Raw genomic sequence first — 10,523 nt, forward strand, 5'->3', positions numbered from 1 at the left:
GAGGAGACTGATCCCCACCTCGTGGATTAACCCGCGCCCTTCACTGCGGCCGTTCTCACTCCGGGCGACCACTGGAGGCTCATCCCAGCGCGCGGGCGCATCCTCTGCTCTGGCGGGCTCCCGCATTTCAGAGGCCTCGTGGAGAAGGCACTTGGGGTGCTCTCGCCTCCCCACCCCAATACCTGGAGGGCGGAGTTTTCCTGAGTGCCCGCGTATAAACGCGCGATTCCACAGGCCTCCACACGCCCGCATCCCCCACCCCAACCGCGACCCTTCCGGTGATCAGGAATAACTTGGACGTGTTGAGAAACCCCTGGAAGCCAAGCCCTGTCCGTCCAGGTGGAGGCTCCTACGGATATGGAGAGGGAAACCCACTGAATGGCTTCTGGAAGGAGGCCAAAGGCGCACCACCAGGCCCCAGGCTGCAGCCCGGGAGAGCCCTCACCTTCTTATCCCAGGAGTTGTGCGCTTCGTGTCCCAATGAGCCTCTGGCCCCTCGCGGGCAGAGACCCGAGGACTCCTCCTCGGGGTTCGAGGACCCGGTGTGTCATCGGGTGTGGGAATCCAGGAGGAAGGTGTCGTTGCATTTCGGACCAGGTGCCGTGCCCAACCCGCCCCGAGCCCCGCATGGAGGCCGCGGGTCCCCGCAGCTCGCGCTTAGACGGGCGCTTCTCTCTGCTGCCCTCGCCAGCCCTGCGCTCCAGAGGCGCCCAGCTGGAGGCCAGGGCCGGGCGGGGAGGATCTGGGGGCGCCTTGGGCGAGAGTCTGGGGCCTGAGCGTGGCGGAGCTTGGGCGCATCGCCCCAGCTGCGAGGAGTAGGGCGCAGGCATCTCTCTAATCGCTGGCCGCTATTAAAAATAAAACCGCGACCGGTCGTCATAGCGACCACAACAACAGCGGCCGCGCGCGGGTGGCGACAAGTGGAGCAGCCTCCACAACCGCCCGGAGAAGGGGGACTCGGGCAGACGCCAGTGGAGCCCCCAGGGCGCCCTGGAGTGATACAGGTACCCCCTTACCCCGCCCCGGCGCCCCTACCCCTTGGTCCTGGAAGACCGGAGGAGAAATGGGCCCCTAGACGGAGGAGGACCGGAGGAGAAATGGGTCTTTCTCGGGTAGACCGGAGGAGAAATGGACCCCTGAGAGACCTGGAAATGGAGACATCGTAGTACCGAGTTAACCCAGAGGCCGCCGCCTGGGATAAGAACCGTGCCGCAGGGACATCCTCCTCCTCCTCCTCCTCCTCCTCCTCCTCCTCCTCCTCCTCCTCCTCCTCGGTCCCTCCCCTGACTCCAGATCTTTCGTACTCCACGCGTGCTCGTTTCAGCCCAGAAGAGGAGGCTGAGCGAGGAGGTGGGGTTCAGATGCTCAGCCGCCGGAGGAGAAGAAGCGACCTGAGCCAGGTGGGTGGGGTTCTGCGCGCGGGGGCCGCAGTGGCGGTCCCGCAGCCTTGTCGCCGAACCTTGCTGGTGGGAGTGGTCACATGCTTTTTTCTGGCTGGGAATCGAGTTTCACTTCCAACCGCTATTAGGCGGTACACGGCAAAAATTTGATAATGAGGCTAAATATACTTTGCAGTCGGAGGAGGCGTGGGCGGCCGCTGCCCCAGCGCGTGGGCGCGGCGCTCCAGGCTCCGCGGGGCATCCCCGCCCAAGCCCGGGAGACAGAGGTGCCAACCCAGAAGACGCGGCCCCGCGCCGCCTCCAGGACAACTCGGCCACTGGCGCGTGTCTGGAAGGCCGTGGGCGCCCGAAGGTCAGCCAGAGGCCCGCAGCGGAAGAAGCGGATGTAGCGGGGAGCTCCTGGAGGAGGTGCTGAAAAGTCGCTAAGGTGCACCTGGTGGCCCGGGATGTCCGGTCGCCCCCAGAGCCGGGGCTTCCGGCCTGTCTTGGGCGTCGCTGGCGCGCCCTGACGTGTCCGCCGGCCCATAATTAAGGTGTCAAGTGTTCCAAATAGGCTGGTTGGGGGGGGAGGGGCGCGCCCCGGGGGTCACCAGCTGGCTTCTGCCCCTCCCTGGTTCCTTCCCCTTACCACCCGGACCCCCAGCACCCAGGGAACGGCAGGCAGGGATGGGGGCTGGAGGGAGCCGACCAGCCTTTTTTAAGAAAAGCAGAGATGCCTGATGTGGTGGTGCACGCCTGTAATCTCAGTGTTTGGGAGGCAGAAGGATTACAGGTTCAAGACCGGCCTCAGCAATTTAGCAAGACTCAGCAATCTAATGAGACCCTGTTTCAAAACAAAAAAACAAAAAACAAAAAAAAAATAAGAGCCAGGCGTGGTGGCACATGCTTGTAATCCCCGCTTTCAGGAGGCTGAGACTGGAGGATCACATGCTCAAGGCCAGCCTCAGCTACTTAGTGAGACCAATTGCAACTCAGTGAGACCCTGTTTCAAAAGAGCTGAAGGTGTAGCTAGGAGGTAGAATGCTCCTAGGTTCCATTCCCAGTACTGCAAAAAAAAAAAAAAAAAAAGTTGTGGGGGGGGCTGGGGGCATACCTGGGAGGTAGAATGCCCCTGGATTCAAGCCTCAGTTACTGAAAGAAAAAAACTGGTGGAACCCTGGCACTGTGGCACAGGCCTTTTAATCCCAGTATTTGAGAGGCTGAAGCAGGAGGATCACAGGTTTTATCCAGGCCAGTACTTGGAAACTCAGTGAGACCCTGTTTTAGGTGGGACACGCTTGTAATCCCAGTACTTGGGAGGCTGAGACAGAAGGATCACAGGTTCGCAGCCAGCCTCAGTTATTTAGGCCCTCTGCAATTTAACCCTGTTTCAAAATAAAGAATAAAGAAAGAGGGTTTAGAGGTAGAATGCCCCTGGGTTCCACCCCCAGTACCCCCAAAAGATAAATGAATTAAGTAGGGCTGTTCCAAATAGGCTGGTTTGGGAGGGAGGGGCGCGCCCCGGGGGTCACCAGCTGGCTTCTGTAGCTGAGTGGTAGAACCCCTGGTTCAATCCCCAGTACTACCAAAAGAGAGAAAAGAAAGGAAACTGGTGAAACCTAACATCTTGTGCACCTGCAACCCCATTTCGCCCTAAAGCCCACTCCAGTCTGGCCAGTCTCCTTCCAGGGCTTGGCTACAGTAGGTGCTCAATTGTTGTGTCCACTGTTACTCATTAGTAGTACTGACTAACAGTAAGGGCTTGGATTGTGCCAGGCTGGTGCCGAGCCTTGTGTGGCTTCACTGCACACTGAGAAAGCACCCCTAAGGCAGAGGGAGGCCCCCTCCCATTCTCCAGGTGATGAAGAAGGCCCCTTGCAGGCCGGGACGTTCCCATGCCACCAGGTCCTCCATGAATTCACAGAATTGGAATTGGGTTCATACTCGGGGCTCACGGGCAGGAGTGGGAGGGCTGATGGGGCCACCCAGCAATACAGGTGGCCTCAGGATTAGAGCCCCAGCCTCGAGGGCAAGTTCCTTTTGCTCTCTGTCCCTTGACCTGGCATTCTAGGTTTGATCTGTCCCTAGCCTGTCCTTAAGCTCAGGACAGTGGGGAAGCCGACAGCCATCACAGCTCAGCTCCCTCCGGATCAGGAGAGACCCCAGCGTACACCAGCAGCCCCTGGGGGTCCTGACTGTGCAGGTGAAGCCAGCTGGCTGCAGAATCCAGGCCCCTGCAACCCCCACACACGCACACACGCAGGCACACGCACACACCCCCTCTTCCCCAGCAGCATGGGTCTTGGCAGTGAGGAGACACCAGACCCTGTCTATCTCTGGGCAAGGCTTTCTTAGTTCTGGCAATTAGGGCAGAAGCAACCTGAGCCAATGGACTGCTCCTTGAAGATCAAACATGCCGGGTGCAGGCACTAATTAAGTCATTATCTCGGGCCCCAAGGCTAAGGATCAGGCCTTTCCAGTTCAGGCTCCCCAGAAGGGGAGATAAGCCGGCCAGCAGGGTGGGAAGGCAACCTCAGTGTTGTTTTTAACTCCCTATTAAATATTTTTCTATTTTCCCTCTTAAATGCACACACAGAAGTGAGTTTAAAATAGCACACACAGCCCAACTGGGTGGTGCGCATCTGGAATCCTAGTACTTGGGAGGCCGAAACAGGATTTCAGTTTCGAGGCCAGCCTCAGCAACTTAGACCCTATTTCAAAATAAAAAATAAAAACAGGGTTGGGGGTATAGCTCAGAATTAGAACACCCATGAGCTTTCTTCCCAGTACAAAAAAAAGAAAAGTTCCTGGATGCTGGGCGTGGTGGAGCATGCCAGTAATCCCAGTACTTAGGAGGCTGAGACAAGAGGATCATGGTTTCAAAGCCAACCTCAGCAACTTAGCAAGACCCTGTTTCAAAATAAAAAGGGTTGGGAGTATAGCTTGGAGGTAGAATGGCCCTGGGTTCAATCCCCAATAACAAAGTAAATAAAATAAAAATAAAGTAGCCCCTGAGAGCCCTCAATCATCCTGTGAATATTTTGCCAATGAAGACCTATTGTAGGGGACAATCAGCGGCCTCAAGAACTGGCAGTCTGTAGAGTCCAGATGCTGTCCAGGACAGGAGCGCTAGCCTCCTGTGGCCACCACCTAGCACTTAAATGTGGCTGGTCAGAAATGTGTTGTAAGCTGGGCGTGGTGGCGCACGCTTGTAATCCCAGCACTTGGGAGGCTGAGACAGGAGGATCGCACAGGTTCGAAGCCAGCCTCAGCTGCTTAGTGAGGCTCTCAGCAACTTAGTGAGACCCTGTTTCCAAATAAAAATATAAAATAGGTCTGAGAGTATAGCCCGGAGGTAGAAAGCCCCTGGGTTCCAACCCCAGTACCACAAAAAAAAAAAAAAAAAAGTGTTGTTAAGCACAAAGCACACACTGGCCTTGGAAGAATTATTATGAAAGTAGAGAATGTAAAATTCCTCATTAGTAATTTTTATATTAATTACAATGTGTGTGTGAGAGAGCTACACCCCCACAGCCCTTTTTATTATTCTCTTTTGAAACAGGATCTTGTTAAATTGCTGAGGTTAGTCTCAAACTTGACCATCCTCTTGTCTCAGCCTCTCGAGGACTGGGGTCACAGGTGTGTGCCGCTGTGCCTAGCTTCCAGTTTGAAACGATAACTTTTTTTTTTTTTTTTTTTTTTTTGCAGGTCTAGGGATGGAACCCAGGGGCATTCCACCTCCGAGCTACACCCTCTGCCCTATTTTTAAATTCTGTTTTGGAACAGGGTCTCACTAAGTTGCGGAGAGCCTCACTAAGTAGCTGAGACTGTCCACAAACCGCGATCCTCTAGTCTCAGCCTCCCGAATGCTGGGATTACAAGCGCGCGCCACCACACCCAGCTCTGAAATGATAACATTTTGATGTTTGAAGTTGAATAAATAATATGATTACAATCCATTTCACCCATTTGCTTTCCCGTTGTTTACTGTAGCCACGGAAACATTTTGAGTGGCATATGGATCCTGTGCTATTTCTGCAGGACGATGCCACTGTCAACCACCAGAATTCATCTGCACAGCAAAACCAGCCAGGTGAGGGCCGGGGGTGACATGGGAACCATGTCAGGAAGTCATTAGCCCTACCATCTCCCCTTCCTCAGCCTCGCCACCCTGTGACCCTGAGCAAATTTTGTGGCCTCTTGGGAGTCTCAGCTTCCTCCCAGGGTGACAGCCAGCTCAGAAAGATGCTTTGAGAAATAGTCACATGTTCATTCAAAAGAATGTGCCCTATGCCGGGCGTGGTGGCGCATGCTTGTAATCCCCGCGCTTGGGAGGCGGAGACAGGAGGATCGCGCAGGTTCGAAGCCAGACATGCTGGCGTAAGAGACCCTGTTTCAAAAATATAAAATAGGTCTGGGAGTGTAGCCCGGAGGAAGAAGGGCTTCCAGGAACCCCAGTACCACCAAAAAAAAAAAAAAAAAAGAATGTGCCCTGCTCTGGGCTGAGCATCTGGGACATAGCATTCAAGCAAGGCCTTCGTGGAAGGCGCCACAGTAAACTGACAAGCATGTGTGCGCCACTTCATGTGACCCAGAAGGGACCATCGAAGAAGGAGCCAGTCATGAGAAGATCTTGACCAAACACAGGAACATGATGGTGCATGCCTGTAATCCCAATACTGGGGAGGCTGAGACCGGAGGAGTGCAGATTCAGGGCCAGCCTCAGCAACTTAAATAGAACCAAGGCTCCAGGCAGAGATCAAGGACACCACGTGCGAAGGCCCTGGAGCAGGGACCCTCTTTGTATGTTTAAATAGCGGCCAGAATGAGAAGGAGATAGCAGGAGGAGACTGTGTAGAAGAGGCAGGCAGGGTGCCTGATCACAGAGCTTGCCACCAAAGTAATGAGTGTGGATCTTATTCTAGGGAGGGTGAGGCCATTGGAAGGCTACCAGGGAAAAATCAGTGGCATCAGGCAGCAATAATCTCGATTTCTGCACACTGAATGTGGGAGGGGATCAACCTGGGTCTGGCTCAGGGTCAGCTGTGCAGCTGCGTCAGAGCCAGGGCTCGGCTCCCTCCCCATATAGGCCAGGGTTCTGCCACTCCCATGGCAGCTGAGGGCACCCTGGGAACCTTCCAGTAACCCCCGTGGAAGCCGAAAGCCCCTTTCAGACCTGGCCTTGGAGATCACATCGTGTCTCAGCCCCCAGAATCTTATCAGGCTAAGCCAAGCCAGGCTCACCTGGACTCCCGGGGAAGGGACATGAACCCCATCTCCAAACAGAGGAACATTCGTGGAGATTAGATGCAGGAATACAAGGGAAATGAGTTATATGTGTCATGCTCCATCTGGACCAGAAATGATGGTGGCTTAGACTCAGTGAGGTCCCCGGTGGGAGAAAACAAGAGCTCCTGAGACAAGGCACATGGAAGACTTCCCAGGTCCCAGCAAGTCACAGATTCCTGACTTCATAGCTCTTGCCAATGGACGTAGTGTAAATAACCCCTCGGGGATCAATTCCAGGCTACCAGCACCCTGATTCTTTTTTTTTTTTTTTTTTTTTTTTTGGTTGGGGATTGAACCCAGGGGTGTTCTACCTCCAAGCTATATTCCTGAAACCCTTTTTTTTTTCTTTTCTTTTTCTTTTCTTTTTTTTTTTTTTTTTTTTTTTTTTTGGTGGTACTGGGGGTGGAACCCAGAGGCTTTCTACCTCTGGGCTATACTCCCAGACCTTTTTTATATTTTATTTGGAAACAGGGTCTCGCTAAGTTGCTGAAAGCCTCACTAAGTAGCTGAGGCTGGCTTCGAACCCATGCGATCCTCCTGTCTCAGCCTCCCAAGCGCGGGGATTACAAGCGTGCACCACCACGCCCGGCTTTATTTTTTATTTTGAAATGGGGTCTCCCTAAGTTGCAGAGGGTAGCCTTGGATCTATGATCCCCCCTGTCTCAGCCTCCCTAGTACCGGGATTGCCACTATACCTACATTTCCACTCCTCTTCCACCCCCGTGGTATTGGGGATTGAACCTAGAGGCATACTCGAACTCTGAGCTATACCCTCACCCTTTTTTATTTTTTTTATTTGGAAACAGGGTCTCACTAAGTTGCTGAGGGTCTCACTACATTGCTGAGGCTGGCCTGGAACCTGTGATCCTCCTGTTTTACCTCCCAAGTACTACCATTCCTGGCCTACCCCTGGTGTGTGTGTGTGTGTGTGTGTGTGTGTGTGTGTGTGTGTGTGTGTGTGTGTGTGTTGCTGCAGATAAAATTTAGTGCTTGCATGCTAGGCAAGTGCTCTACCTCTGAGATACACACCAGCCTCTGTGTCTGGCCCTTAAGACAGGGAGAAGAACTCTGAAACCCGGTCAGTCTGCTGTGTGTGGATTCACCAAATCATTTCCTGCTGGTAGCCACCTGGGTCTCACAAGCATATGTCCCCAGTCCTGTGCCCCAAGAGGAAACAAAGAAAGTACCTTGATCTTTTCTAGAAATAAGGTCATCTCATCCAACACCTGAATTTTTCAGATGAGGAGGTTAAGATCCTGGCAAGTAGCGTTAGAGAGGGAGGTTCTAACCCATGCCTGGTGCAAGTAGGGGAGCTGCAGAACTGTGTGGGGAGACAGGTGAAGAAACAGCTGCCCAAAGGCTCCTGCTTAAGGACTGGGCAGCCCCAGAGCCCAACTCCACCACTCCCCGCCTGCCCAGCGGACCTGATTCCTCTTTGCCTGGAGGCCTGGCTAGGGAAGGCCCCGTTTGCCTTCGGAAAGACATTTTTCAACTGGTAGTAAAGAAGATGAGTCCTGATACACGCCTGTAATCCCACTACTCGGCAAGCTGAGACGAGAGGATCACAAGTTCAAGACCATCCTCTGCAATGCTGCGAGGCCTTCAGCAACTTAGTGAGACCCTGTTTCAAAATGGAAAGGGCTGCCGGGCGCGGTGGCGCACGCTTGTAATCCCTGCGCTTGGGAGGCGGAGACAGGAGGATCACGCAGGTTCGAAACCAGCCTCTCTGGCTTAAGAAACCCTGTTTCCAAATGAAAAGGTTAAAAAATAGGTCTGGGAGTGTAGCCCGGAGGTAGAAGGGCTTCCAGGAACCCCAGTACCACCCCCCCCAAAAAAAAAGAAAGAAAAGGAAAGGGCTGAGGGTGTAGCTCGGAGACTCAATCCCCAGTACTGCCAAAGAAATCCCTGGGTTCAATCCCCAGTACCACAAAAAAAAAAAAAAAAAAAAAAGATCCAGAGACCACTTTTTCATTATCATTTGGCGTCACAGAGCAAAGCAGGGTGGGAGTGGGAAGGTAATGCCCAGCCCGCAGCCTCCTCCCCAACATGATAGCAAGCCCTCTTACTCCAGGGCTTCAGGCTCGGGGCCCAGTTGCTCACACTGGGTTAGATTACAGGGATGTAGTCGGCACCTGTCCCAACCATTGTGCTGGGCACTGGTCTCTCCTGGCTGCTGGAATCCAGAGCCCACTCTGGACCTCCTTCCCTGGGTGCTACCTCAGGCCTCTGTCCTTGGGTGGAGGAGCCCCAGGTCCCCGTGTATAATCAGAGATACTTTTGTATTTTGATGAGTTCCTGGAAATTGATTTTTTTTTTTGGGGGGGGGGGACTAGGGATGGAACCCAGGGGCATTCCACCTCTGAGCTACACCCCCAGCTCTATTTTTTATTCTTTATTTGGAAACAGGGTCTCACCGAGTTGCAAACGGCCTCACTAAGTACTTGTGGCTGTCTGTAAACCCCAGTCCTCCTGTCTTAGCCTTCCAAATGCTGGGATTACAAGTGTGCACCACCACACCCAGCTTGAGTTCCTGGGAATTGAATCTGGGGACACACTAAATTAAACTACATCCCAACCCTTTTTTTTTTTTTTTTTTTTTTGGTACTGGGTATTGAACCCTTGGGCACCCGTTCTACCTATGAGCTATGCATCCAGCCTTTTTTATTTATTTACTTTTTTTTTTTTTGAGGTACTAGGGATAGAACCCAGGTATATTCTACCTCTGAGCTACACCCCCCCAGTCCTTTTTTTAAATTATTATTTGAGGTACTAAGAATTGAACTCAGGGGAATTTTACCTCTGGGCTACACCCCCAGCCCTATTTTTTTATTCTTTATTTTGAAACAGAGTCTCACTGAGTTGCAAAGGGCCTCACTAAGCAGCTGAGGCTGTCCTCAAACCGCGATCCTCCTTTCTCAGTCTCTCAAATGCTAGGATTACAAGTATGTGCCACCATGCCTGGCTGTGTTGTTTTGAAGACAGGGTCTTGGTAGGTTGCAGAGAGTCTCACTACATTGCTGAGGCTGAGCTCAAACATGCGATTCTCCTGTGTCAGCCTGCCAAGGTCTGGGATTACAGGCGTGTATCACCATGCCTGGGTACCGCCAGGTTTTGACAGGGCTTACTCCAGACGAAGGTGTGGGTGTCCCCAGGGAAGGCCTAGGAGCCAGGCTGGGCCCTTGGGCCCCTGTGACAGCTGAAACACACAGGCTAGCTGCCATGACCTCTGCCAAAAGAGGACAATGAAATTCCTCCAGCCTCTGGAGACACGGCCCTGACCAACTGGAAAAACCTCTGGAGTCAGGAGGCCAGCAGCTACCCTGAGCAGACGTGCCCGTCGGACAGAACGTCCGTCCGCAGTAGGCAGAGGAAACAGGGCAGCCTGAGGAGGCCTGGCTGGGGGGACTGGGAAGGAGGGGGTGGGGATGGGGGGAAGAGGAGAAGTCGCAGTCATAGGAGGTCCTCAGAGTGGGGTAGCTATCACTCAGGACCCCAGAAAAGGCTCTGCCGTGGAGGAGGGACATCACAAACCATGGAAAAGGTCTTCATAAAGTGTCACTCATGGGCTGCCCGTGGGGGGAATGCTTGTAATCCCAGTACTTGGGAGGCTGAGACAGGAGGATCACAGGTTTGCAGCCAGCCTCAGCTACTTAGTGAGACCCTCTGCAACTCAGTGAGACTCTGTTTCAAAATAAAATAAGGCTTCCGGGCGTGGTGGCACACGCTTGTAATCCCCGCACTTGGGAGGCTGAGACAGGAGGATCGCGCAGGTTCGAAGCCAGGTTCAAAGCCAGCCTCAGCTACTTAGTGAGGCTCTCAGCAACTTAGTGAGACCTGTTTCCAAATAAAATATAA

The sequence above is a fragment of the Muscardinus avellanarius genome (genome assembly GCF_963383645.1).
Source record: "Muscardinus avellanarius genome assembly, chromosome: 10".
In the NCBI taxonomy this organism is placed as follows: Eukaryota; Metazoa; Chordata; class Mammalia; order Rodentia; family Gliridae; genus Muscardinus; species Muscardinus avellanarius.